At 45.9% G+C, this 25,914-nt stretch overlaps 1 protein-coding gene across 5 annotated transcripts in view; it reads right to left on the bottom strand.

The window, feature by feature from the left end:
- Positions 1 to 14,920, bottom strand: part of USF3 (upstream transcription factor family member 3) — a 137,058-nt gene extending 122,138 nt beyond the window's left edge. For 4 of the 5 annotated variants that reach the window (XM_090053896.1, XM_090053916.1, XM_090053909.1 and 1 more), the window contains exon 1: positions 14,813 to 14,920. The gene's annotated coding sequence lies outside the window, so the exon portion shown is untranslated. The remainder of the gene's footprint in view (positions 1 to 14,812) is intronic. The other variant, XM_090053915.1, reaches the window with a different exon arrangement.
- Positions 14,921 to 25,914: the final 10,994 nt, after the last annotated feature.

Genomic DNA, 25,914 nt, shown 5'->3' with positions numbered 1-25,914 from the left:
GTGGCTCTGTACTTGGACCCATATTGTTCAACATCTTCATTAACGATGTAGACATTGGAGTCAGGAGCAGACTAGCCAAGTTCGCCGACGACACCAAACTTTGGGGCAAAGCATGCACGCCAGAAGATAGGCGGGTGATCCAGGCTGACCTGGACAGGCTCAGCAAATGGGTGGATGAGAACCTCATGGTGTTTAACACTGAAAAATGCAAGGTTCTCCACCTTGGGAGGAAAAACCTGCTGCATCCTCATAGGCTCGGCAGTGCTACGCTGGCTAGCACTACGGAAGAAAGAGACTTGGGGGTCATGATTGACCACAAGATGAACATGAGCCTGCAATGTGATGCTGCGGCTAGTAAAGCCACCAAAATGCTGGCTTGCATCCATAGATGCTTCTCAAGCAAATCCCAGAATGTCCTTCTCCCCATGTACTCAGACTCCGTGAGGCCACAGCTGGACTACTGCGTCCAGTTTTGGGCTCCACAATGCAAAAAGGATGTGGAGAAGCTTGAGAGAGTCCAGAGAAGAGCCACGCGCATGATCAGAGGTCAGGAAAGCAGATCTTACGATGAGAGGCTGAGAGCCATGGGGCTCTTTAGCCTGGAAAAGCGCAGGCTCAGGGGTGATCTGATGGCCACCTACAAGTTTATTAGGGCATTAGTATCTGGGGGAATGTTTGTTCACCAGAGAGCCGCAAGAGATGACGAGGTCAAATGGTCATAAACTACTGGACATAAGGAAGAATTTCTTTACTGTCCGAGCCCCCAAGGTCTGGAACAGCCTGCCATCAGAGGTGGTTCAAGCACCTACATTGAGCACCTTCAAGAGCAAACTGGAAGCTTATCTTGCTGGGATCCTATGACCCCAGCTGACTTCCTGCCCTTTGGGCGGGGGGCTGGACTCGATGATCTTCCAAGGTCCCTTCCAGCCCTAATGTCTATGAAATCTATGAAAATAGTTGTTCGCCTAGCCTCTGATGCTCACCACTCATATATTTGTAAGCTACCACCAAGTCCCCCAAAGTCTTCTCTTTTCTAGGCTGCACAGTCCCATCCATGTCTGTCAGCCTTTCTTGTATGGCTTACTCTTCAAGTCTCTAAATCATAAGTGGCTCTTTTGTCAACTCTCAAGCTTCTCTACATCCTTCTTGAAGTGGAGCCCAGAACTGGATGCAGTACTCCAGCTGCAGCCTCAATTCCGAGTACAGCGGGAGAATAACTTCCTTAGTTTTGCTTGAGATGCATCAGTTGATGCATGCTACAGTTAGCAGAGCAAACAACATGCTGGCATCACACTGGTGGCTCATTCATTTTATGGTCAATTATGACCCCCAGGTCCCTTTCAGATGTGGTGCTAGCTAGAGTAGCACCACCAAGCCTTTAAATTTGTTGCAGATTTTTCCACCCCAGATGGAGCGCTTTACACTTCTCAGTGTTGAATAGCATCTGGTTCTGGTCCGTGCATCTAATTAATCTGTCTAGGTCCTCCTGGATCATTAGCCTATCCTGAGGAGTGACTGCACTTCCCACAGCTTAGTGTCATAAGCAAACTCTGCCAGTGTACTTTTCAGCCCCACATCCAGATTATTGATGATGTTGAAAAGTGCTGGTCCAAGTACATAACCCTGGAGGACCCCACTGGCTACCTTCCACCAGGCTGACACAGATCTGTCTATTAATACTCTCTGGGTCCAACCCCACAGCCAGTTTCCCACCCATTTGACCATTGAATCGTTGAGCCCATAATTCCTTAGTTTTACCTGGAGAGCCTCATGGGACACCAAGTCAAAGGCCTTCTTAAAGTTCAAGTAAATGACATCGACCTCATTTCCCTTATCCAAGTGGTAAGTAACCTGGTCATAGGAGACGAGATTAGTCAGACATGACCTACCCATGACAAAACTATGCTGGCTGGTGTTCAGAATTTTGCCTTCTACTAGCTTATTGCATATAGATTCTTTGAGAAATTGAAGATTTTTCCTGGGATTGAGGTCAGGCTGATCGTGCTGTAGCTCCCTAGGTCCTCTCTTCCCGTCTTCTGGAACCTCTCCCAAGCACCACGAAGTCTCGAAGAGTTTTGCCACTCGTCTTGCAATGACTTTAGCTTGTTCATTCAGCACTCTTGCATACCATTCTTCCAGTAGGATGAATGTGGATGGAGTTCATCCAGAGTCAAGCAGGGCTGTGTGTGTTGGCCCCAACCCTTTCTGTATGATGTTCTCAGTCATGTTTACAGATGCCTTTTGTGACTGTGACACTGGGATTGACATCAGATATTGGATTGATGGCAAGCTCTTCAATCTGAGGAGACTACAGGAAAGACAAAGTTGCAGGAAGTGACTGTTCATTATTTTCTGTTCACTGATGACTGTTCCCTGAATGCCAAATCTGAGTCCAACACGTAGTGGAGTATGGACCATTTCTCTTCAGCTTGTGACAGCTTTGGTCACAAATTGACACTAAGAAGAGAGATGCACCACCCTGCACCAGGAAAGCCTTGTGTAAAGCCTACCATCACCGTGAACGGCCAAAGCCTCCAGGCAATGGACAAGTCCACTTATCTGGGCAGTACATGGTCATGTGCAGTTCACATCTATGATTAAACCAGTGCCAGAATTGATAAAGCAAGAATTGCCTTCGGCAGACTATGCGCAAATGTGTGGGAGCACAGAGGCATCAGTCAAAAAACAAAACTCATGGTCTACAAAGCCACCGTGTTGCCAGTCCCAATGTATGCATGTGAAACCTGGATGGTGTACAGACACCATGCTATGAAGCAGAAGCACTTTCACTTGGGCTGAGGAAACCAATGAGGATAAAGATAACAAGACATTGTCCCAGACACTGAGGTTCTCATATAGGCAGGCATTCCAAGCAACCACACACTGTTGATGAAATCACAGATGAGCTGGGCAGGCCATGTTACCAGGATGCTAGATAAATTACTGCCAAATAAGATTTTTTATGCTCTCAGGGAGGTCAGAAGAAACACTTCAGGGACCTCCTCAAGTTGTCCATGAAACATTTCAACACCGACCTGAAGTCTTGGGAAGATCTCACTCATGATCGTTCACCTGGCAAAGCTTCATCCATATTGGAGCTCCCACCTATGAGCAGAGAACTGCTGAGGCAGAGCAGAAGCACAAATCTCACAACAGCAGCATATCCACTGATCAAGCAACTCAAAATGGCATCTCTTGTTCAGTGTGCCATAGACAGTTCAAAGCACAAATTAGTCTGATTGGCCACTCACATGTTCACAGAAACCAAACCAGAGTGATGTCATGGTGATGTTCAAATTCAAAAGACGAACAAAACAGCACAATACTTTTAGAGGTCAACCTAGTGTCATCCAGAAAGTGGGGAAGATTAAACTGTCAGTGTCAAATAAATACAGATCAAAAAACAGATCATGGGGTGGTGGAAAGAAGAAGATTGGGGAACAGAAACTCCCAAGATTGAGTCTGAAAGAGGTGGTGAGAGGCTCCCCATGACCACTGGCCCCACTATTGCTACTGTCATCACAATGGAGGGGCCTGCACCTGTGGGACAAGCAATGGCTGCAGTGAGGCTGGTGGTGGAGCAGGAAAAGCAGATGTAGGCTAAACAGCTGCTTGCTATGGCACAGAGTGCAAGCAGCCAAGCAAAGCTGCATTGGCATAGGGGGAGGGCACGGGGCCTACACAGGGCTAGTCTGGTGCAAGTGCCAAATGCAGCGCGCAGCCTGCACCAGCCCAATGCACCTTGTGCTGTGTGTGGCTGGGTCTGGCACATACTGCACGTGATATGCAAGACTGCAGTTGGTGAATACACTGGAAGCAGCACAATGCGTCAGTTCAGGGTGCACACTACATGAGACACCAACCCCAGGCTGGCCCCACATACTAATCTGGGACCAGCCTGCAGTCTTGACTGGTCTCAAATGTGGGACCAGTTTGTAGGTTTGATTCACAGGGCCAGATGAGTTGACACCTTAGAATTATATCAATCCCGATTAACTAAGGATAATCCTTATAAACTAGGATCCAAAGCACAGTTAGAGAGCATGGTGCCTAGGTGCTATCTAGCGCTTGAAAGGTTACACATAATGATGCATATCAACTGATTGTGGGAAATTGTAGAAGTATTGGCTCAAAGGCCATCAATGGATCAAATCTATCATTCTGCTCTGAAGCAGCATCAAGTTTACTCAGACTTTGCTTGATAGTTACCTGTCTAACCAATGAAGGGGATTTCACAATCCCCCCCTATGCAAGGTATTCTAGTATAGCTATCCTTTAAGAGTTTTCTAACCCAAATTTCCCATGCTCCAAAGTAGCCTGATTACCTTCTGTTCTCTACATCGAGTGAGGGCAGGATAATTGATTTGTTCCTTTGGTAAAAGTCAACTGTATATGAAAACATATGTTGTCCTTTACTGTTGTCTTCTAAACTAGACAAACCCCAATTCTTTCACGCTTTTCTCACACACAACATTTTGGAAGCTTCTCATCCCCAATATGTCTGTATCTTTCTGTAAGTGGTTAAATTTATCATAACCACCTTCTACTAGAGGTGCGCTGATACATCAGTTCATATCATATCGGCACCAATAAAAGGAAAATTGACATTATTGGCAATCGGCATTTTGGGCGTGATGTGCCCGATAATGTCGCCGATAAATGCCATGTACAGCCGCACCCTACACACACCCAGCCCACGCAGAGCAGCATCCAGCTAGTAAGTCTGCCGGGACGGGGGAAGGGAGGAGTAGAGGGAGGGAAGGGCCAGGGGGGCAAATCAAGCCTCCTGCAGTGGAGGGAGGGAGTGAGGCAGGGGCAGACACTGCCCAGCCATGGCTAGGTATGGGACAGAGCCACAAGCAGCTCGTCCAGGGAGTGCAGGGAGAAGGATGCAGATCCCGCTGCTACACGTACCCCCAGGAGATCCATGAGGGGCATGGATCCCCTGAATCTGTGTACAGGGCAAGGACAGGCTACTGCTGTGGGCTGGGCCCAGAGGCGTTGCCAGGCTCTTCCCAGCAGGGGGGCAGGGATTGGGCCAGGGCTGTGCTAAGGGAGGGAGGAAGCAGCACTGAGAGGGTGGGCTACAGCAAATTCTGTGGTGGCTGAAGCCCCCACCCCAAACTCCTGCCACCTCAGCACTATCACTGCCTGCCCTGAGCTCAACCCCAGTACAGCCCCCTGCCAGGAAGAGCCCAACGCTACCTCCAGCTCCAGCCCACAGCACACAGATCTGGGAAGCACGCCTCCTATGGCTCCCCCCGGGGATGGGGGGGGTGTAGCAGCAGGATTCACCCCCCACAGAAAAGGCTCTGTCCCGCACCTCACCCTAGCTAGGCACCACCTGCCCCAGCTCCATTCTCTCCCTCACCACAAACGTTTTGATCTGCCCCCCCTCCCCACCATGCCCCTTCCCACCCCCTGCAACAGACTTACCAGCTGGACGCTGTTCTCCAAGCTGCCAGACTGCATACCAGCTCAGCCATCAGTATTGGCCCAAAAAATCTTTATCAGTACACCCCTACCTTCCATAGACTTTTGAACATGGGTAAGTGAATCAGTGCATGACTGGTGGCGAGAGAAACTTTACAATTCATTTCAAGTGCAAGAGGGAAGGAAGCCAGTTTGGCTCATTTGCTACAGTCTCCAGAAAGGCCTTAGATTAAGTGCCAAAGCAAGTTATACTTGTCTGAACCCACAAGCAGCCTTTCAGTCTTCATCATGGTTTTTAATGCTTGATCTGAGGTATAAATGTTGTCTAGGCCAAGAGTTGCAACCTTGAAGGAAATGAAATTTCTAGGTATTGGCAGAAAACTTTTGTACCCAGTAGTTTGCCCCCAATCACTGTTCTTTCACCAAAGGAGCAGGAGTCCAACCCTCTTCTTAGGCCATCTCTTTACAAATCGAGGATGATTGTCTTTCATGATGGTCTTATCTGTATGTCCAAAGATGGCTGATGAGGCCTATTTGGGATTGACAGACTCTACTGCAGCTCAGACGTGTATCCATGTAGGGTGGGTGGCATTGGATTCTTGATCTGGCTTGTAACATGCTATTTCTGCCACTCCAGATTTTCCATCTCCTGATGTTGTTGTGAGGTTTCAAAGTACTAAGATCCCTGTAGCAGACTCTGCCTCCATTTGGAGCAGTCCTGGGTAATAGTCTCCCAAGAGCTGCCATTGATATTGCATTTTTTAAAGTTGGCTTTGAGAACATCCCTGAAGCATCTGCCCTCTTCTTGAGCATACACTTCTGCTGAGCTAAGAGAATAAAACTTGCTCCAGGAGTCTGAAGTTGGACATCCAGATGATACAGCAAGCCCAACAAAGTAGATGTCAGATGATCACTGCCTAAATACTTGTGGTGCTTACTTGCAGGAGGATGCTAATGTTGAGCATTGGTCTTCCCACTGGATTCGGAGAGTCTTCCGCAGGCAGCACTGATGGTATTTCAACAACTTCAGATGTCTTCTGTACGTTATCCATGCCTCAGCTCTGTACAGCAAGGAGGGATCATAACTGCTTGATAAACCACAAGCTTGGTTTCGGATCCTATGTTGTGATCTTTGAACACTTGTGTCTTCAGATGTTCAGGAGCACTTGCACATTGGAGGCAATGTTGGGTTTCTTCATGAATAACAACCACCTGCAAGAGAGGGCTTTTCAGGTACAGGAAATACTCAACATTCTTCAGAGTCACACCACGGATCTGGATTACACCAAGGAACAAAAGCGTGTTGGAGCAGCAACACAGCCATGCTTAACTCCCGTCCTAACCTCAAAGGGTTCTGTGATAGATCCATTACTGAGAAACACTGCTCACATACCATCACAGAACAAGCAGGGAATGGTGACCAATTTCAGTGGGAACCCATACTTCATATGGATCCTACACAACACTTCTCAGTTGACAGTCGAAAGTTTTCACGAGGTCAAAGAAGGCCATGCAGAGAGTCTTACATTGTTCCTGCCATTTCTCCCACAGTTGGCAAGTTGTGAAGATAGCGTCAGTTGCATCTCTTGATGCCCTAAACCCCTACTGAGACTCTTTCCACTTCCTGAAGAACTCCTTCTGGAAACAGTTCAGGAAGATTCTCACAATCATCTTTCATGTGATAGACAACAAGGCGATCCCTCTGTAGTTTCCACAGTTGGACTCGTCTCTCTCTTTTTTTTTTTAAATCATGATCATGGAGTCCCTGAGGTTGTCTGGGATGTCATTATTCCAGATCCTTAAGATGAGGGCATGCAGCTGTGATGTGAGCTCCTCTCCTCCCCATTTGAAGATCTCAGTGGGGATTCCATCCATTCCAGATGGCCTTCCTCACCTTGTCAAAAGTCAAAGGGATTCTGAGATCATCTCTGACTGGCCGTTGCAGGATGGAGTTGAGAACACTCTCGTCAACAACAGTCTCAATTGAGAAGGTCTTCAAAAATGCTCCTTCGAATGGGCATTCACAGAATCATAGAAGTAGGGTCGGAAGAGATCTTCAAGTCCGATCCCCTGCCTGGGCAAGAGAAACAGCCAGGTAAGCATCAAGCCTCTTCTTAAAGACCCCCAGGGTAGGAGCCAGCACCACTTCCCTTGAAAGTTGGTTCCATATCCTAATCACCCTAACTGTGAAGTAGTTCTTACGGATGTCTAATCTAAACATACTGTCCAGCAACTTATGACCATTATTCCTTGTTATGCCAGGGGACACTAGGGGAAACAAGCCAAACCCTTCTAGTCCCCTCTACTGACGGTCACCGGGTCCCCCCTCAGCCTTCTCTTGTGAAGTCTGAACAGGTTCAGGTCCCGCAGTCTCTCATTGGAGGGTCTGCCCTGTTGTCCCCAGATCATGCAGGTGGGCCCTCCTCTGGACCCTCTCAATGTTCCTTGGCCCTACTTGAGGTGCACGACAAGATCCAGTCAGCCCTGCCAACCGTAACCTCGCATTGTCAGCCCATGTTCATCTTGGAGTCAATAATGACTCCAAGATCCCTTTCTGCCTCCATGCTTAGAAGATTTGCTTCTTGTTATCTCACTCACCCCAAGTTACCTCAGCTGGTAACACCTCAGCCTACCATGTGGTAGGCAGGAACACTGCCACACAGCCACCAACAGCCCCCCTTTCCTTGATCACATCTCCTTAGGTCTCATCCTAAAGTCTCAAGGAAGATGATCCCCAAGTGCTCAGACCATAGATGGCTTGGGTGGCACTACCAACATTACCAGATACATGAAGATAGTACAATTTTGTTTTGTTTTGAAGTAGGACTAGAAGGGGCCTCTGGAGGCAATCAAGTCCAACCCCCTTCCCAACACAGGACCATCCTATATGATTGCTTGTCTAACCAATTGTTAAAGCTGTACAAACAACCATCTCATACAACTAATCAGGTGCAATGCCCAAAAACCTAACTTGCCACAGGAAAAGCATGGGAATGAGGACACCAATTATGACCTGACAATCTAAGGACAGGTAGTAGTTTATTAAAAATATACTTAAGAGATCCAGGAAACACAACCACATCCTCTCCTATACAGAAAGACTAAAATCCCCAGTCTATGCCAATCTGGCTCTGGGGTAAAATTCCTTCCTGGTCCCAAATATGGTAACTGATCTGACTGAGCAAAGAAGCAATTCCCTTTTTCCAGGAACCCACAGTTGAAGCCAGAGCAACAGACAGGCACACCCCAGTCAAAATACCCAGCCTTGACTGCAGCCAACATCCAATGTTGTTGGAGAATGCAAGAAAGACCCTCAACACCTATAGCAATAGGAGAGGGAAAAAAATCCTTTCTGTTCCTCCATGGCAACCACCAAAGCTCAGAAGCATGGGAAAAACCAAATGCTTTCCATTCTGCATTACAACCTGGGAACTGCAAACACAGCCCTACATATCACAGAGCCTGACTGGAGAGCCAGAACTCCCTTATTCTTCCTGTGTTACAGGGGTGTAGGTTGTAGCCATGTAGGTCTAAGGACATAGGCAGACAAGGTTCTTTGGGTGAATCTGATATCTTTTATTGACCAACTTAAATAGTTGGAAAAAAAAAAATCCCCCACCCAGCCTGCACCTCACCCACTGACTCCTCAATTTACATCTTCATTGACTGCCTTACATGCATACCAGCCCAGCCTCTGGCTTCTGTACTATTCATTCCATCCAGGAAGAGCACACACCAACTGCAGAGACTTCCTCAGCCTGACAAAGGGTTTTTAAATCCAAAAGCTTGCTAAAAACAATTTTCCAACTATTTAAGTTTGTCTAATAAAAGATATCAGATTCACGCAAAGAACCTCGTCTGCCTTATTCCTCCTATAAACTTATTCCATCTTTTTCCATCTTAATTTCAAGCCAGCTGGGGATCTCTGATTTCATTCTTCTGCTGCTCAGCATGGTCATCTCCAAATTCTACCTGCTCTAGACTGCAGAGTTCTTTTCGTGATAGTTCATCTTCTCATGAATTTTCATTAATATAACTAGTCACAGACATTGAGTACTACCAACTCTTCCCTGCACCCTCTTTCACCACAAAGATAGTATTTAAGCTATGGCAAACATCAGCGAGATTTTATTCTTCCTTGAAAGGCTGCTTTCACTTGGAGCGTCTCAGAAGCAAAGTTTTTAGGTATCTCTCTATGATGCTTGTCAAACCTCTTGCCTCTGCAACTTGCAAACATATGCCAATAGATTTAATGATATATCTAGCCAAAAATATAAATGGCTTGGATCTTTTTCCTGCTCCAGATTTGCAGCAGGAGGCTCAAAACAAGTGCATACTTGAAGCATGCATAGAAATAGGCTTGGTCAAGAGTCTTATCTGATGGTACATCCATTCTGTCCAAGTAGCTTCAGGCATCACTACAAAAGGAAAAAATCATAGCAGGAAAAAGCAACAGTAAACGTGAAACTTTACTGAAATATAGCAAACCATTTAACATGAAACTTAAATGGTTTCTGGTTTCATGGATTGTAACGGCACATGGGACAGCTGGGAGAGAAGACAGCATCCTTTTATGCTGTCTGTGTAGGACCTAGTAACAAAAATAAGCTTGCAATTCAAAAGGATGGCCTCCTGCATAAAATTGCTGAGATTAACATAGCTAGCCACACACACACACACACACACTTAAGCAGTCCTATAACAGAAATCTCTCTTAAAGCCAGGTTACAGCAAGACAACTGTGCTATACTAGCGAAGACAAAATATACATCTACATATAAGCAAAGAGACTAAAAACAAAACTATGTTCCTCAGCCAATGAACAGTAAATAAGGATGGTCATAACAAAATAAATCTTATTTCAAAAGAATCTTGATCCTCACTCTCTACATTCCTTTTCCTTTCAATATCAAAGATTCTCAATCAATCAATCACTCTCAAAAGTCATACCCCAAGTGTATAGTTTATCTGTTACCACTGATACTTCTATAATAAAAAGGGCATCAGAATATTTTCTACTTGAATAAGCAGTTACCTAAATGAAAGATGAGTTATAGATTCCCACACAAAGTGTATATAAGTGTTAAAGTGGTAAAACAGATTTTCTGCTTTAGAAAAGGACCTATTTATTCTGATACCTAGAAATCATAATTTTAGGGTCAAATCGTCGGATAGAAACCCAAGTTCTACTGTGAATATATTGCAAAAATGTGCATAAATAGGCAGAGAGGCTTTATTTGTGTGTGCAAACACTTGATTGGTACCTGGGACCAAAGCAATTATGCATACAATTACGCAGACAAACTTCTTCACCTTTTGAAAATTTGACCTAAATAATCACCATTATTCACTTTTTTACCAAGGAAGACTTCTGTAGAAAACAATAATAACCAGTACTTAACACATGAACTTAGTCATGCCATTTATTATGACTTTATACAAGAATAAGGTTGCAAGAGTTAGAAGCGCAAGTAGCCACTGTTCTATCAAAATCCTCTGTATAAAACTGTATTTAATTTATGCATCCCAAACAGATTGCATTTACCAAGAATTCAAGGTTTTTCAGGGGGGAGGTTGCTGTTGTTTGTTTTAATATCCCATGCCCAGAGTAATGATAACAAAACCAAGATTTTGTCCATTTTATTAACCATATTAATCTGGTCAACTAATTTTTCCTTACCAATATACAAACTCTTCACTTTTTGCCTCCAAATTCCAATACCAGCCACTAAATCCTTTTCAGTCTCTTAGGCCCAAAATGACCACAAAAGGTATTATGCCCCTAATGCTATGCTCTTCAGTATGTTACATGCATAAACAAGTATAGGATGCTCCACATCCTAGTACTTGATTTACCATGCTCTAGTAAATGAAAGGCTTGTGACATTGCAGTACATTCAGCTTATTGAAAAAGGCAACCAAATAAAAACCAAGAAGCGCTGTAGTTAATCATTAAGCAAGAGGGGCCCCAGCAGACACTGAAATAAGCCCCATAGACTTAATCTGGTCCAGCTCGCAAGAAATCCTGTGGGCTGGATAACCCACCTCAGTGAGCTAATGTGGCCCCTGGACCCCCATCTTTGACACGCCCTCTTTAAAGGAACCTTGTGCTTCCCTTGTCAGCATCCTATAGGTTTCCAGCATCTCTAAGAATTGCTGATTCCATGAGCCACCTAGTTTCCTAGACTTTCATTCTGGAACCAAAATGCATATAAATCATATAAAATATGATATGCTAACAAATATGAAGCTTTATCCAATACATGTAAAAGTGAAATATTATCAAAATGAAGCTGGGTATGAAACAAGAGTGATGTTCTTTTCCACTGTCCAGTATTGCAACATTTTAGCTAGTGTTATGCCATCAAATTATGGAAGACCTGGATTATAATTTGCATCTAGGGAATAAGAGTATTCAGATGAAATATAATACTTGGTATTGTACCATGAAATTTCTAGTTCATGCCTGTAGTCCAATTAAAATCTCAACCTCAGTGTTACACTGTCAGATTTATAAAAAAAAGAGAGTCTACAGAGTGAGCAGAACACTGTATGCAAAGCCAAAGGAAAATGGTGCAAAGGAAGCGGAATGATAGTTGTATTGGACCCCTTTTTGTTGCAGTGGATCTACTTCTGGGGTAAATCCCTAGACTTTGACTCAGAAGATAGGATTAGACTCTAATACCTATGTGGCTAAAGTAATTCACTGTTCCTCAGAGGGCCATTTATTAAGTGGGGAATAGCAGTAGTAGGAGTTGTCAAAACTAAGGCAGAATAATTAGAATCAGAATCAAGAAGCCTAGAGTTGAAACTATATGTAACTGAAATTAATATATTTGAACTCTTCCAGTTGGACCTTTTCCAGATCATCTTTGCCACTGAACATTAACCTACAGAAAACTGCATTTTCATCACCACTTACACTAACCATTATGATGTTTCAGGCCTATTGTTATTGTATTTTGGACAAATCCCAAGAGGTGCCAAGCACCTGAAGCTCCAATAATCTTTAGTGGGAGCTTAAGGTGTTCAACTCTTTCATAATTTAATCCTTAAAAACTTTTAATAAAGTTAACTTTTCATTCTGTGGCCCGTACTGCTATATAAAATAAGTTTCAAATAATTTCTTTTTGAGAATATACAGACTTCTTGAATAGCAATTTGTTTTGCTTCAAACCATTTCTCACATGCAGATAGATGCAGGGTTAAATTAACAGTAAATAATCAGGCCACAAGGCAGGCTAGGAGCAGGAGTTAAAAACCCGCAGGTCTAAAATTCTGGTGCCTTCCACAGAACATTTGGGATTAATTCGAGAACATCTCAAGATGGATAGAGAATGAGTACAAACTGTCATAGTAAAGAGAAGTGTATAAGATAGTATGACCAACCGTGAAACATATGGATATTGTAACTGAACAAGTTCATTAATATCAGGAAATTGTAAAGGTGTAAGACATCAAACATGACTGATCATACAGAAGGCATGTAGGACAGCAGAGGTGAACTTGACACAAAAGATATGTAGGAACATTCTTATCATTAAGATGATTAATCAGCTAGTCGTAAGGTATAATGACACAGGCTGGATGCAAGCGCTTTTAATGTTTAAAAAGAGCATAACAGAAATGCACTTTAGCTTTACGTTTAACTCTGCACTCTCCCTGCTTTTGGCCAGTCTCATTACTTGGCTGATGGCATGAATAAAGACTATACTCACAATCTATATGGTTAGACTACCTCTGGGGCTGACTAAACAACCCCATGAGGTTCTTCCAGTCCTACTTTCTTATGACCCTATATTCAGTGAATAGCTGCTGCAAACTTTATTTGAACTTTGTTGTAGTAGGACCGAATAGATCCTTGGAGATCACAACATGTACATGGTTAGACTGTGTTAGACAGCAGTGCAACTATTTCTATGCGACAAGCCCCCCAAATAAGTTCCCAATGTCATTTTCAACATTCTGCACTAGGGGTGGCCAACCTGCAACACAAGTAGCATAGGCAGACTGGGAGGAGCCTGCAACACAAGTGGCACAGGCAGCAAAGCAGAAAAATCAGGCAGGGAGAAAGCAGAATGGTTTTTGAGGAGGCCATAGGGCTAACTTGTGGCACATCTGCCAACAAGGTTGGCCCCCACTGTTCATGATTAAACCTGTGGGAAAATACAAGTAATTTATACTTGGAAGACCACTGATTTTGAAAATAGTATTTTACTAATTTAAAATAAAATTGAAAACTTTTATTTTCACATCATGGGTACATCCAGATGCAAGTACATACTAAATCAGAACTGTCTTAACTGGCAGCATGCAGCCCATGACAGGTTAACCTGGGTCTCTGGGATCCCATCAGGCTGTCACTCCCCCTAGAGCTCTGGTGGGTGCTACTGCTGCAGCCAGGGTCTCTGAGCTTCTGCTCCCTCCACTGGCTTTCTATTTCTGCATCTGCCCCAGGACGTGGGGAGGTGCAGCATGTACAGGCAGAGAAGCCTGCTGCACAGTAGAGAGTGGGGAAGCCCACAGCTGGTAAGCAGAGGCACAGCAGCCTGTGTAGAGGTGGGGGAGTAGGGAGGTCACCTGCATGGCATCAGTTCCAGTGGGCCTGTGGCTCACACTGCTCAGGGCTCCTGCTGGTGCAGGCCACATAGGGTGAGACTCCCAGCTACTTAGAAGTTGGACAGCCTGATTGCTAAATAACATAAATATTTTACAGCATTGTGTATTTGGTGCTAATTCCTAAGAAGGGTATACTAACAGAAAGGAAGTGTTGTAACTATACCTTGCTTTCCCCACTATTTCCTTGCACCTTTGTCTGTTGAGCAAACATTTCAAATGATACATTTCAAAGGAATGGCTTTCAACACTACCTAAGAATTCCTGGTTCTGAAGATGCCAGTTACTTAACCTCCTTCGGCTATATTGGGTGGATAGAGCACCACAGTAAAATGCCACACTGGCCCCAGGCATACAACCTCCGGAAAGATAAGTAACTTAGCTGCCTGGCTGCTGTGCTCAAAGATGTGTGCCCAACACTGTACCAACAGCTAGCTTACTCCCATTTGGGGAGGTAGCATGCAGCACACCTTGCTGCAGGGCTTCCTGGGGCAGCACCAGGGCATGGCAGATGAGGTGCTGTGAGGTGCTGTCACAGGACATCCGCGTTTGGCAGCAGAGGAAAACCCTTCAGTTTTTGCATTTGGTTCGACTTGCCAGGCCAGGCTTCTCCCAGCACCCCCCGGAGGTGCACAGCCCCAACGGCGCCAGCACAGCCTGGCCGCCCCGCGCGCAGAAAGGTAGCAGGACCAGCTCCGCGGATAACCCCGGGCCCAGCCCCTGAGGCCTCGCAAAGACAAGCCGATCGGCCGGCACCACTCACCGGCGGGCAGGACGGGCTCGGCGGCGGCCCCGCCATGGGCACCATGCTCCCGGAGGACCCCCCGCGTCCCCGCTCTACCTCCGGCCGGCCCTACTATAATCCCCTCCCTCACAACGCAACCTGCTCGAAGCACACGCGACCCGCGGCCACCTATCAGCTCCTGCGGTCTGCCCCCGCTGCGCCAATCAGGAACCCGCCCTCGGAGGAGGCGGGCGATCCCGGGGAAGGCGGGGCAAACTCGCGTCCCCCCAATCCTTGCCCACAATATTGCTCCGGAAGGCCCAATCCAGCGGGGGCTGGAGAAAGGCGGCGTGGGAATGATAGCATGTTCGGTTGCCCAAAACAGGAACTGCTCTCTATTGGCGTCTGAAGGAGCCAGTCAGAAGCAGGAGCGGGTCTGTTCCTTAAAGGAGCCGCAGGACGGGGCAGGGCGAGGGTAGGAGGAACGCCCCCGCGGCAAGCCCTGCCCCTCCCCGGCCGTGAGCGAACTGGGCGCCGGGACGCTGCTGAATGCCTGTCAGGCACTACGGCCCGCGCCGCCTGCTCCCCCTAGGGCCTGCAGTTGAAAACCAAGTGCTTGGCAGCAGTACCGTTTCTAGGCAGGCAGCAGCAAGGGAATCACTGGGTTTTCTGGCTCATTGTCCCCGGGGATCCTGATTTTCTCTGATTTTAAAAATGCAAATTCTGATTAAAGCCCCCAAAACCCACGATTAAAATCCGCCACTATATGTATAGGTATCAGTTGAACACAGTGTTTTATTGATATCTTTACAACGTTAAAGCAATTTGGAACTCTTAATCAAATAAATTCTAAATACCAATACATTTTGGCATTTGATTTGGGTTTTTTTTAATCTTGATCAGCACTCCCCCTTCCCTCTTTGCTCAACAGGAGACAGGTCCAGCTGTGGCTGTCCCCCTCCTCCCTGCCTTGTGACTTTCTGATGCCAGTGCCCTGCCCATACCATTGTTCCTCCCCAGCCACAGCACCCCAGCCCTGCTGGTGCCACTCACTCCCCGTCCATAGCCCTACCCCAGCCCTGCCAAAGGGAGCCCCAGCTGCCAGGGCTATGAGACCAGGGATCTGGGTCCACAGCCACCTGCAATTCTCCCCACCCCCTGCAGTGCCTGAGCCCTGTAGGAGATAGTCACAGCGGCTCTTGCAGCAGAGCGGAATGGAACTGGAGCAGAAGAGAGCCCAGCTCAGAGCCTGGCTCCCCCTCCCTGACAAGTGGCATAGCCAGAGCAGAACCCATGGTGGGGGGAGGGGTGCAGGCTGCCAGCTACAGGCCTGGACTCCCTGCCCTCCAGCACTCTCCATGGGTCCTCCACAGCCCAGTGGGCAGAAACCAGTGCAGCAGGGCAGAGTGGGACCACCACTGCAAGACATGGCTAAGTGCCCCCGGCCTGCCCAGAAGCAATAGCAAGGGGCACAACTCCACGCCACCACCCTTGCTGCTGCCAGGCAGGCAGGGGGCACCTCACCATGACTGTGCGGGGCTCCCAGAAGTGACACAAGCCTCCTGCCACGCTCTACCCTGCTGAGCCAGGTCCTACCCGCTGGGCCACAGAGGCCCAGGGGCCAGGGGAGCAGGGCAGGGAGCCCAAGCTTGCAGCAGGCAGCCTGCATCCACCCCTGCCCCACGCACAAATCGGGGGGGGCACATTTTCCCAACCCCCTTGCAGAAGTAGGAGCCACCCCCTCCCCTGCTCCCCCCCCCCAAAAAAAACTGACCATAGTTCCATCCTGCTCCCTGCCCAGGCCCTGCACCCATGCATGGCCCTGAGCCACAAACCCCATGCTCCACACCAGTGAGGCAGTAGCCCCAGCCGTGCCTAACTCCCTCCCTCACAATGGGGGCCCTCAATCCACCCCTGCCACCACCACACTTATCTGCAGGAGCTGCTCTCCAGGTTGCCTGGCAGCTACATGCCTGTGTACATGTGCATAGCATATACACATGGCACCCCAAGCCTGACCACCTTCCTCCCACTCACCCCATCCCTTTGCAGGCTGGAACTCTGCCAACCTGCAAGGGGAAACCCACCATTTCCAAAGTGATCTGGAGCCATAGTGTCAAAAGGCAACCTAGTAGCAGACCTGCCTACATTATAGGGTTGGTGGACAAGACCTGTGTTATCAATGCTGACTCAGCAGTTAGAGGGATTCATAAGTTCATAGATTGTAAGGCTGGAAGGGACCTCAGAAGATCATCAGGTCCAGCCCCCTGCACCAAGCAGGAAAGACAACTGGGGTAAGGTGACCCCAGTGAAGTGACTGTCTAGTTTCCAGGGTAGGCAATTGCACTACCTCTGGAGGGAGCTTATTCCACAGTCTGGACACCATAGTTGTGAACTATTTAGTTTGTGGCCATAATTCCTAGTTTTCCCCAAGGGTGCCCTGGTGAATAGCTGTTCAGCAAGCCCTTGATGTACGCCTCCGTTGTAGCGGTAACCTGCTACCAAGTCCCTTCTCACCCTTCTTTTCTTCAGGCTGAAGAGACCCAGAGCCCTCAGCCTTTCCTCATGTGGTTTTGTAGCAAAAACCCCCACTTGTTCTTTTTTAATTTACTTAAAAATACATCCCCTCCCCTTCCCCAACCATTTCTGACTTTTTTGCTCCCTCTCTATAGATAAATATAAGTGAGTTAAAACATAGGATAAGCGTCAGCATTTTATTTTGGTAGCAAGTTGTATTTGTTTTGGGTTTTCCCTCCTTTTCAAATAAGTGCCCTGTTATACAATATAAAACAGTGGATATCCATAATTATTACGCTTATTGATTTTTACTGTTCTATATTACTGTTTTACTGATACTATATGATTTAGGCCTACATACAAGTTACTGTAAGTCATGTCAAGTTTCCATTTTGTTTGTCAAGTCTCCATCTTGTGCAAGGGGCTGGACCATACTGGGTACCAGCCCCTGCCCAGATGCACCCTATTGTAACTCTGTTGCAACTGTGTGATTCATACCTACCCCTCCTATGTAACTTGGCTCCTGAATAAATGGGGATGAATGACGGTGCTTGAGAGACAATTGCAGTAGGTCTAAATATAGTTCCCTCTGAATGATCAAACCATCAACTCCATGACCCAAACATCACCCTGCATTGACCCTCCCTCGCTCAAGATTTGAAAGACAAAGACTGCTGCAGATCCCACCCAAGCCACCATTCCAGACACCTGAAACTGCATGTCCTGACCTGGAATACACATGCTCAGTGCACCAGGGGCTGGCCCTTGCCTGGACAGGCCCCCAGCCACTGGGGTCATGGAAGGTCTGCCCCTATAAAAGGGGGCAGTGAAGACAGACCTAGCGGGGACATCATCTTTACGTGGACCAGACGTGCTCCACGTTATGCTGCCTATTGTAGGAGTGAATTTAGTCAGCTTCTCGCCTCCCTGACTAGAAAAACAGACAGAGACCAGAAATGCTGACACTGCTTATTTCAGTTATATGTTTTGAGATTTAAAAAATCCTGCATGTCTTATTACTTTGTGCACAGAGGTCCAATTAAGTAAACTTGTTTTAGTTTCTCCAAGGTCGTTTTTTTTTTCTCTTTATCTGTCTTAAGTATAAAAATGCTTGAAAACTTAGAGAGGGGAAGGATTCCTTTGAAACAGACAAGTGAGTGATTCCCCTTGCTGTATGAAATCCTCCCTGTGATCACAGTATAGCCCTAAATAAAGAAAAGCTGGCTTTGTCAGTTCTGATTCAACCACAACACGAAGTTTGATTCCTTCCACAATTTGGTGCGTGACTCGGATAGAGACGCCCAGAGTGATCAGTTGGGACACAGACATCTCTTCACTGAAGCCCTGGCACCAAACCAAGGTAAGAGACCTTTTGACATCTCTGTTGGGGCTTTTCAGTGAGAGGCTGTCTCTGTGTCTTCCTGATTCACTGCTTGAGGCTCACCCTATCCAAACTTTTTTTCTGCCAAAACTGTCAGACCCACTGTGTAAGTAGTAACTGTGAGTAGAAAGAGTTAAGGTTAAAGACTCTGTTTCTGTTGTCAATGAAAGTATTTCCCCATGTGAATTAAGTTCTGTAAAAAACTATGAGGTCTCCCTGAGGCCAGGAGTGGAAACCTTGTGCAGCCACCCCGAAGACAACAGATTTGTTCTGTGTGCTCTTTGAAAGCAAGAGTGCAAGGTGGAAACTCTTAGAGTGTGAGTGTTTTCCACAATAAGCGTTGACCAAGGCTGAGACTAAAGAAATGCTCTTGAACCTCGTGCCTCAACGCAGAAACTCCCTTGTATGAATTGAGAAATATGAGCCACTGACCAGGTCTGAGACTAAGGTTGGGTTCAGCCGCCCCAAGGCTGTCTGGAAGGGCAGCTTTGAATGCAAGGAGGCCCAACTGGAACCTCAGGACCCAGTGGACAGGTTTACCCTTTCCCCACCCTCATAAATAAGCCATGTCTAACCGTGAGTAACTGCATTGTGTGCTGTTATTGCAGTGGAGTCTTGTCTATGGACATTAGCCACAGCATCTCTGTGCCACTAGCAAATCTCACAACCTGACTGGACACCCTGAATAAGCCATTCCTATATGAAAGACCTGTGTGAATTGAGTTTAAAGATGTGGGGAGCAGAAAATCTAAAGACATACTGGCTACGCCAAAAGGGACTCCAGCATTGTACATGTACATACACTATGGCCATAAAAGTTGTAAGTTTCTAGACCAATGGAATTGGTATACCAGAGATGATTTTAGCCTGCAATTTCCCCTGGAGGGAACATTTGATTTAAGTAAAATTGTTCATCTCCACAGAGACCTTGAGTTACGAGGTAGTAATATACCACAGACTCAGTGGGACACATTTTTTAATTGGTATGAAGAAGCTTGCAAAAGATGTCAAAAATATCAAGTTCAGAGTCTTAAGGACTCCCAAGAGAAAGTGAAATCTCAGATAAAGGAATTAAAACAGAAAAATGCACCAAAAGGCGGCCCCTCCATCAATAGTACCATCAGCACCAAAACAACTTTATCCACAAATAACTGAGAATGAATCTGCAGAAGATATAACTGATTTTGTTAATGTGCCACCCCCATATCAGTCCCAGGCACAATCTGAACCTGAAGAAGTCCAGAGTAACCAAATAGGCTCTTCTGGCAGGATTAGCCCACCTCACCAAGAAACTATCACTCAACAACCATCACCTACCCCCAGGGCATGCCCACGTTCACTGGAGGCATGGCATCTTGTCTCCTGAAATCTCAACCCCCTCCTCTTGTTTAAGGTCTGGTACCCAGTATGGTCCAGCCCCTTCTTAAAAATCTAAAAAGGATCAGCTTATGCCTTTATGCCAAGTTCCAGAGCAAGGTCCATATGGGGAAACTACAATCACAGTCCCTGTCCCCTGGACCCCAGGAGACCTCCTAACCCTTGTTAAACAATTTCCCAACATCAGAAAGGAACCCCAAAAATTTAGAGATTAATTAGACACTAATCCATTGTTATGATCCAACATAGGCAGATTTGAACCAATTAATGAGAAGTGTTCTGTCCTCTGAGGTCCACAACCGCCTCATTGCACAGGCTACTTGGCCTACTCAAGACCCCGGAATAGGAGATAACTAAGCAGATGCCCAAGGACGCCTTCTTGAGGCTGTGCTTAAAATTTGCCCCAGGAAAACTGACTGGGCCAAAATACATAACTGTAAACAAAATAAAGGAGAATCCCCAGCAGACTACATGGACCGCTTAAAACTAGTATTTGAAAGACATTCTGGTATTAAAAATACCAGAAGCTGTTGCTTCTGCTTTTGTACACGGACATCTTTCTAAAGTCCAGGAACAGTTGTGCACAATTGCTGTAGGTTGGCAGACTAAGCCACTTGCAGAACTAGTCACCATTGCAAATCATTGTACAACCTGCCAGGAAAAGAAAAAGGAATCCACAGGAACTAAGCTGTCATTACAATTACAGACTTTAGGCAGGGGCAGAAGCCGAGGTTTCCATCAAGGAAGGTTCAGAGGCAGGGGACGTGGTTGTGAGATGGGATGAGGAGGATTTCAGTCCCAAAATAATGACAGTTGTCATCATTGTGGCCAACCAAGACACTGGAAGGCTCAATGTCCTCTCCGGCCTGGCCAGCCAGGGATGACATTTAACCCGCCACCACCTTCTCTCACTCAATTCTCTGTCCCAAATCAGGGAGCTTCCTGTTAGGCCAGCCTGAGGAATAGTAACATCATCACAGCCCCGCTTCTCCCACTTAATCAAGATGATCCCTTCGTTTCCTGCACGATAAATGGCAACTCTACAAAATGTTTAGTAGAAACAGGTGCAAGCCGCTCTACTCTTCAAGCTGAAAAATTTTCCACAACTCCCCTCTCCTCTGCTGTTGTAAATGCTGTAGAAATTTCAAATCAAATAGTTCCTCATCCTGTTTCCCAACGTTATATGTTTCTCTTGGTCCTGTTTCTGATCAACATGCCTTTCTCCTTAGTCCTTGTTCTCCTGTTAATTTATTTGTAAACTCAGCTGTACTATCTATTGCTCTCCTAATGATATTTATTTAGATGTCCCCTGTGATAATGAGATAGCAGTACTTGCCACTTTAGCTAGCTCACCTCCTGAGCCTGAGTTCCCTAATCTTTCTGGGTTGCAAGAAGAAATTATAGAAGCTGTCCCTCCGTTTCTCTAGTCCCAGCATGCTAATGAAGTAGGACAAATCCATACTGCCCAGCCCATAAAAATTAGATTAAACCCACCTAAGCCTTTACCCAAAGTTGCTCAATACCCTTTACGTCCAGAAGCTGAAAAAGGGATACGCCCTGTTATAACTGCCCTTTTAAAGCAAAGTATCATTGCCCTGACTAAGAGCCCTTGTAATATGCCTATTCTTTCTGGAAAAAAAACCTGGAAAGAATACCTATCGCTTTGTACAAAACCTTCATGCGGTAAATTCTGCAGTTTTACCTATGTTTCCTGTTGTACCAAATCCATCTACTGTCTTGTCCTGTATCCCTCCTAATGCTTGTTATTTTACTGTTGTTGCCTTGTGTTCTGCATTTTTCTCTATTCCTGTACATCCTGATAGGTAAATGCAAAGTGAAACTGGCTATCAAGGACTTCAGTATACCTGGATGCAATTGCCCCAGGGCTATACTGAATCCCCTTCTCTTTTTCTCAAATTCTGAAGAAAGATCTAGACAATGTAATGTTTAAAGAAAATTCTATGCTTGTGCAATATGTTGATGATTTGCTCTTGGCATCTACCTCCCTTGAAGCCTGTAAAACTGATTCTTTAACTCTCCTCACCTCTCTTGCCCTAAAAGGCCATAAAGCATCTAAAGAAAAGCTACAGCTTTGTCTTCCTTGTGTCCACTATTTAAGTCATGATATTTCTGCTGGAGAACAACTGCCTCCTCTTCTAGAATAGAAGCTATTCTTAAAATCCCTAGATCAACTACTGTGTCCCAAATGCATACCTTCCTTGGCATGGCTGGCTACTGCCGTCAGTAGATACTAGGCTATGCCTCTACAGTCAAGCCTTTGCAAAATCGGACTCTTGTTAATACCCCTGAGCCTTTACCCTGGACTTCAGAGATAGAAGCCGCTTTTGCCTCTATTAAACAAGCTCTGTCACAAGCTCCTGCCTTAGGCCTTCCTGATTATACTAAACCTTTTATTCTTTTTTGTCATGAAAAGAACGGATTTGCACTTGCAATACTTACTCAGACAGATGGAGACAAGCACCATCCCATTGCTTAGTATAGTTCTGCTCTTGACCCAGTTGCAGCCAGATTTCCCCCATGTCTCCATGCTGTAGCTGCAGCCACCGTCACTGTTGAACTTTCCTCCACCCTTGTATTAAGTTCTCCCCTTACTGTTGCTGTCCCACATGCTGTAGCAGCCCTTTTACTAAAAACAAAAACCCAACACCTTTCAAATGCTTGGTTAACTAAGTATGAAATCTTGCTTCTCTCTGCTAAAAATGTCACCCTAACTAGGTGCCGTTTTAAACCCTGCTTCCCTGTTACCTACCCCTTCAGATGGTGAACTCCATGATTGCATTTTTGTTACTGCTCACCTAACAATGCCCCGCACTGATCTAAAGAACAACCCCTTGCAAAACCCAGATCTAGTATTCTATGTTGATGGATCGTGTCAAAGAAACTCAAAAGGTTCCCTTGTTGCAGGATATGCAGTATGTTCCCAATATGATGCTATAGAAAGCCATCACTTACATAATGTGTATTCAGCTCAAGTTGCCGAGCTTGTGGCCCTCACCAGGGCTTGCACCCTGGCCTCTGGTGCCTCTGTTAATATTTATACTGATTCTCGCTATGCTTTTAGTATTGTACATGATTATGGTCAACTCTGGAAACAAAGAGGCTTCCTCACTTCAGGAGGTGCCAAGATTAGTAATGGTCCATACGTAAATGCCTTGTTGAATCCTTTACAATTACTTTCTGCTGTTATTATTAAATGCCAAGCTCACCAGAAACCTTATGATGATGTTACACGTGGGAATGCTCTGGCAGATTCCCCTGCCAAAGCTGCAGCTATTTCCACTCCTCAGGCTACACCTGTTTTTTTGTTTATTCCAACCGACCAGTCTCCATTGGCAAGACTTCACAACGTTGCCCTCTTCCAAGATCAGGCTCCAGAACCAGAGAAACATACACGGAGACTAGCTGGGTGTTTGTTACACCCTGACCATTTGTGGCGCTCCCCAGACGGCCGCCTGGTGGCCCCAATGGTCCTTCTTCCTCATCTTGCTTGCATACACGATGGCATGGCACATGTGAGCAAAGCGGGGATGATAGAAGCTGTTTAGCTTGATTGGTTTTCTCCAACTTTTCCATCTGCAGCTTAACAGTACTGCCACACCTGTCCTATTTGCCAAGCCCATAATTTTACAGGGGAAGCCTGTAAAAACAAAGAAGGCAGCACATCCCCCAACCTTGGGGACCGTTTGTAAATTTACAATTAGATTTTATTCAAATACAGAAATGTTGTTCTTATGAATATGTTCTTGTTATTGTATATATGTTTTCTGGATGGGTAGAAGCCTACCCACGTGCAAAAGCTGACACCATCGCTGTAAGCAAAAAGTTGCTCAGAGACTTTATTCCAAGGTTTGGTATTCCTTTATCCCTAAACTCTGATAGAGGAACTCATTTTACTGGACAAATAATGAAAGAAATATGCAAAGTCCTGCAGATCCAACAGAACTTTCATTGCCCATACCATCCGCAGGCCTCGGGCCAAGTGGAATGCCAAAATGGCATTCTAAAAAATAAACTGGCCAAAATTTGTGCTGAGACTCACCTAAAATGGCCAGATGCACTTCCCATAGCCCTTATGAGTATGAGATCTACTGCCAACCAAAAGACTGGGCTTAGCCCACATGAAATTCTAATGGGAAGACCCATGAGGCTCCCTGCCTCGCCACTGTTGTAATCATTTTGCACTTGCTAAGTGCTATAGGTGGCCATGTTCGCATGTGTTTAGTATTTATGTAACAAGTGCTGGGTGGATGGGAGACTCTGGGGCTGCAGCGTGGAAGCAGCATGCGGCTGGAATTTTCTGCACGGGGGTCTCTCAAGGGGAAGTCCAGGGCTTGTCAATAATGTGACGGTCACCGCCCCGGGCCAATGAGAAAGCGCCACATGTAATTAGACCGCCCTGCATCACAGAGAGTATAAAAAACATCGCGCTGTGAACTTTGGGGTCTTTGCGCGCCCGACGGAACGTACCCTACGGATCGAATCGACACGGAGCGACCTTCGGCCTGGCCAGCCGGAGGGGAGGACGCCAGACCTGCCTGATCCCGGCGACCCTTCCCAGAGATACAACACCAGTGTGAGTGGGTGCTCACTGGTGCACCCAGCATAGTTGATTTTGTTTTGTTTAACCCTTATTAATAAAATTAAGCCTGACCTTTAAAGCGAGCGTGATCTGCGTAAGGCCGACTATGAAAAAATCCTGTCCACAGCCACCTGTTGCCTCCCACTTTTGCGATATACATTCACTTGATGATACTATTCTGGACTATTGTAAGGCACTAATGAAGTGTGTTAAAGCTTTTCATTCACAGGTACAAGCAGCTCTCCCCAAAGAACCAGATGAGCTGTGCCATTCTATCCTGCCTGGAGATTGAGTCCATGTAAAAGTCCATCAACGAAAGTCATCACTGGAACCTCGCTGAAAAGGCCCACTCCAGGTACTCCTAACCACCAACACGGCAATAAAGTGTCAAGGACTCCAGACATGGATTCACGCTTCACACAGTAAGAAAACATCAGCCCTGTTAGACCCAGAGTCTCCTCCATATCAATCTTGTAATCAGCCTCCACAGATTGGCAGTGAGCCTAGCGCCTGCCAGCAGGAGAGCTCAAGACCAGTAGTGAGCCAAGCGCCTACTGGCGAAGAGGATTTGCCACTAGAGTGAAGATGTGCTCCAATGACACCACTATGCCCTTTGAGACAGGAAAAATGCCTCTACCTAGTTCCTGGTTTCTGAAGTAGAGTGGTTAGTCTTGATTTGGGTAGTTCTCAGTATTTCTTTTTAAGCCATCTTATATAAACTTGACTTATCAGTTACAAGAAACTCTGTAAACCAAACTACACTTCCATACCAACAAAGAAGATCATTTCATGAAAATGTGTTCTTGTCTTTAGTTAATCAAATTGGGATAGATTTAAATGTCTCTCATTGTTGGATATGTAATCATATCCCTATCTATTCTACCAGAGGGACACCCATGATACCGGTACCCTTGAATGCAACTCAGATGTTAGCCCCTTACTAGTCAGATTTTCATGGAAATGAAACCTGGCAAAATGTAAGTTGCAACTGGTCTGACTATGTACAATTACTCTATGCCACCCCTGGAAAGTTCTGTTGGCCCTGTAATGGATCTCATGTTGCAGTAGGAGTCAGTAAGTGCAAAGTAGAATTTAAGATAAATGCTGCTTGGTTTTTGAATGGTTCCTGGATATCTAACTACTCCCCTGCAGGTCAATTTTCAGGCTATTATTCACAATGGATGATGTCCCCATGCTGTAATACAGGTGGATATACTGCACTAGCTGGTCACTATTTTGTGTGTGGAGATAAGGCCTATAAAAATC

The sequence above is a fragment of the Crocodylus siamensis genome, chromosome 1 (assembly GCF_052110815.1).
Source record: "Crocodylus siamensis isolate JL-2025a chromosome 1, ASM5211081v1, whole genome shotgun sequence".
Taxonomy (NCBI): domain Eukaryota; kingdom Metazoa; phylum Chordata; order Crocodylia; family Crocodylidae; genus Crocodylus; species Crocodylus siamensis.
Note: the sequence above shows the minus strand (reverse complement) of the source record. Positions and strands in the feature narration are given on the sequence as shown.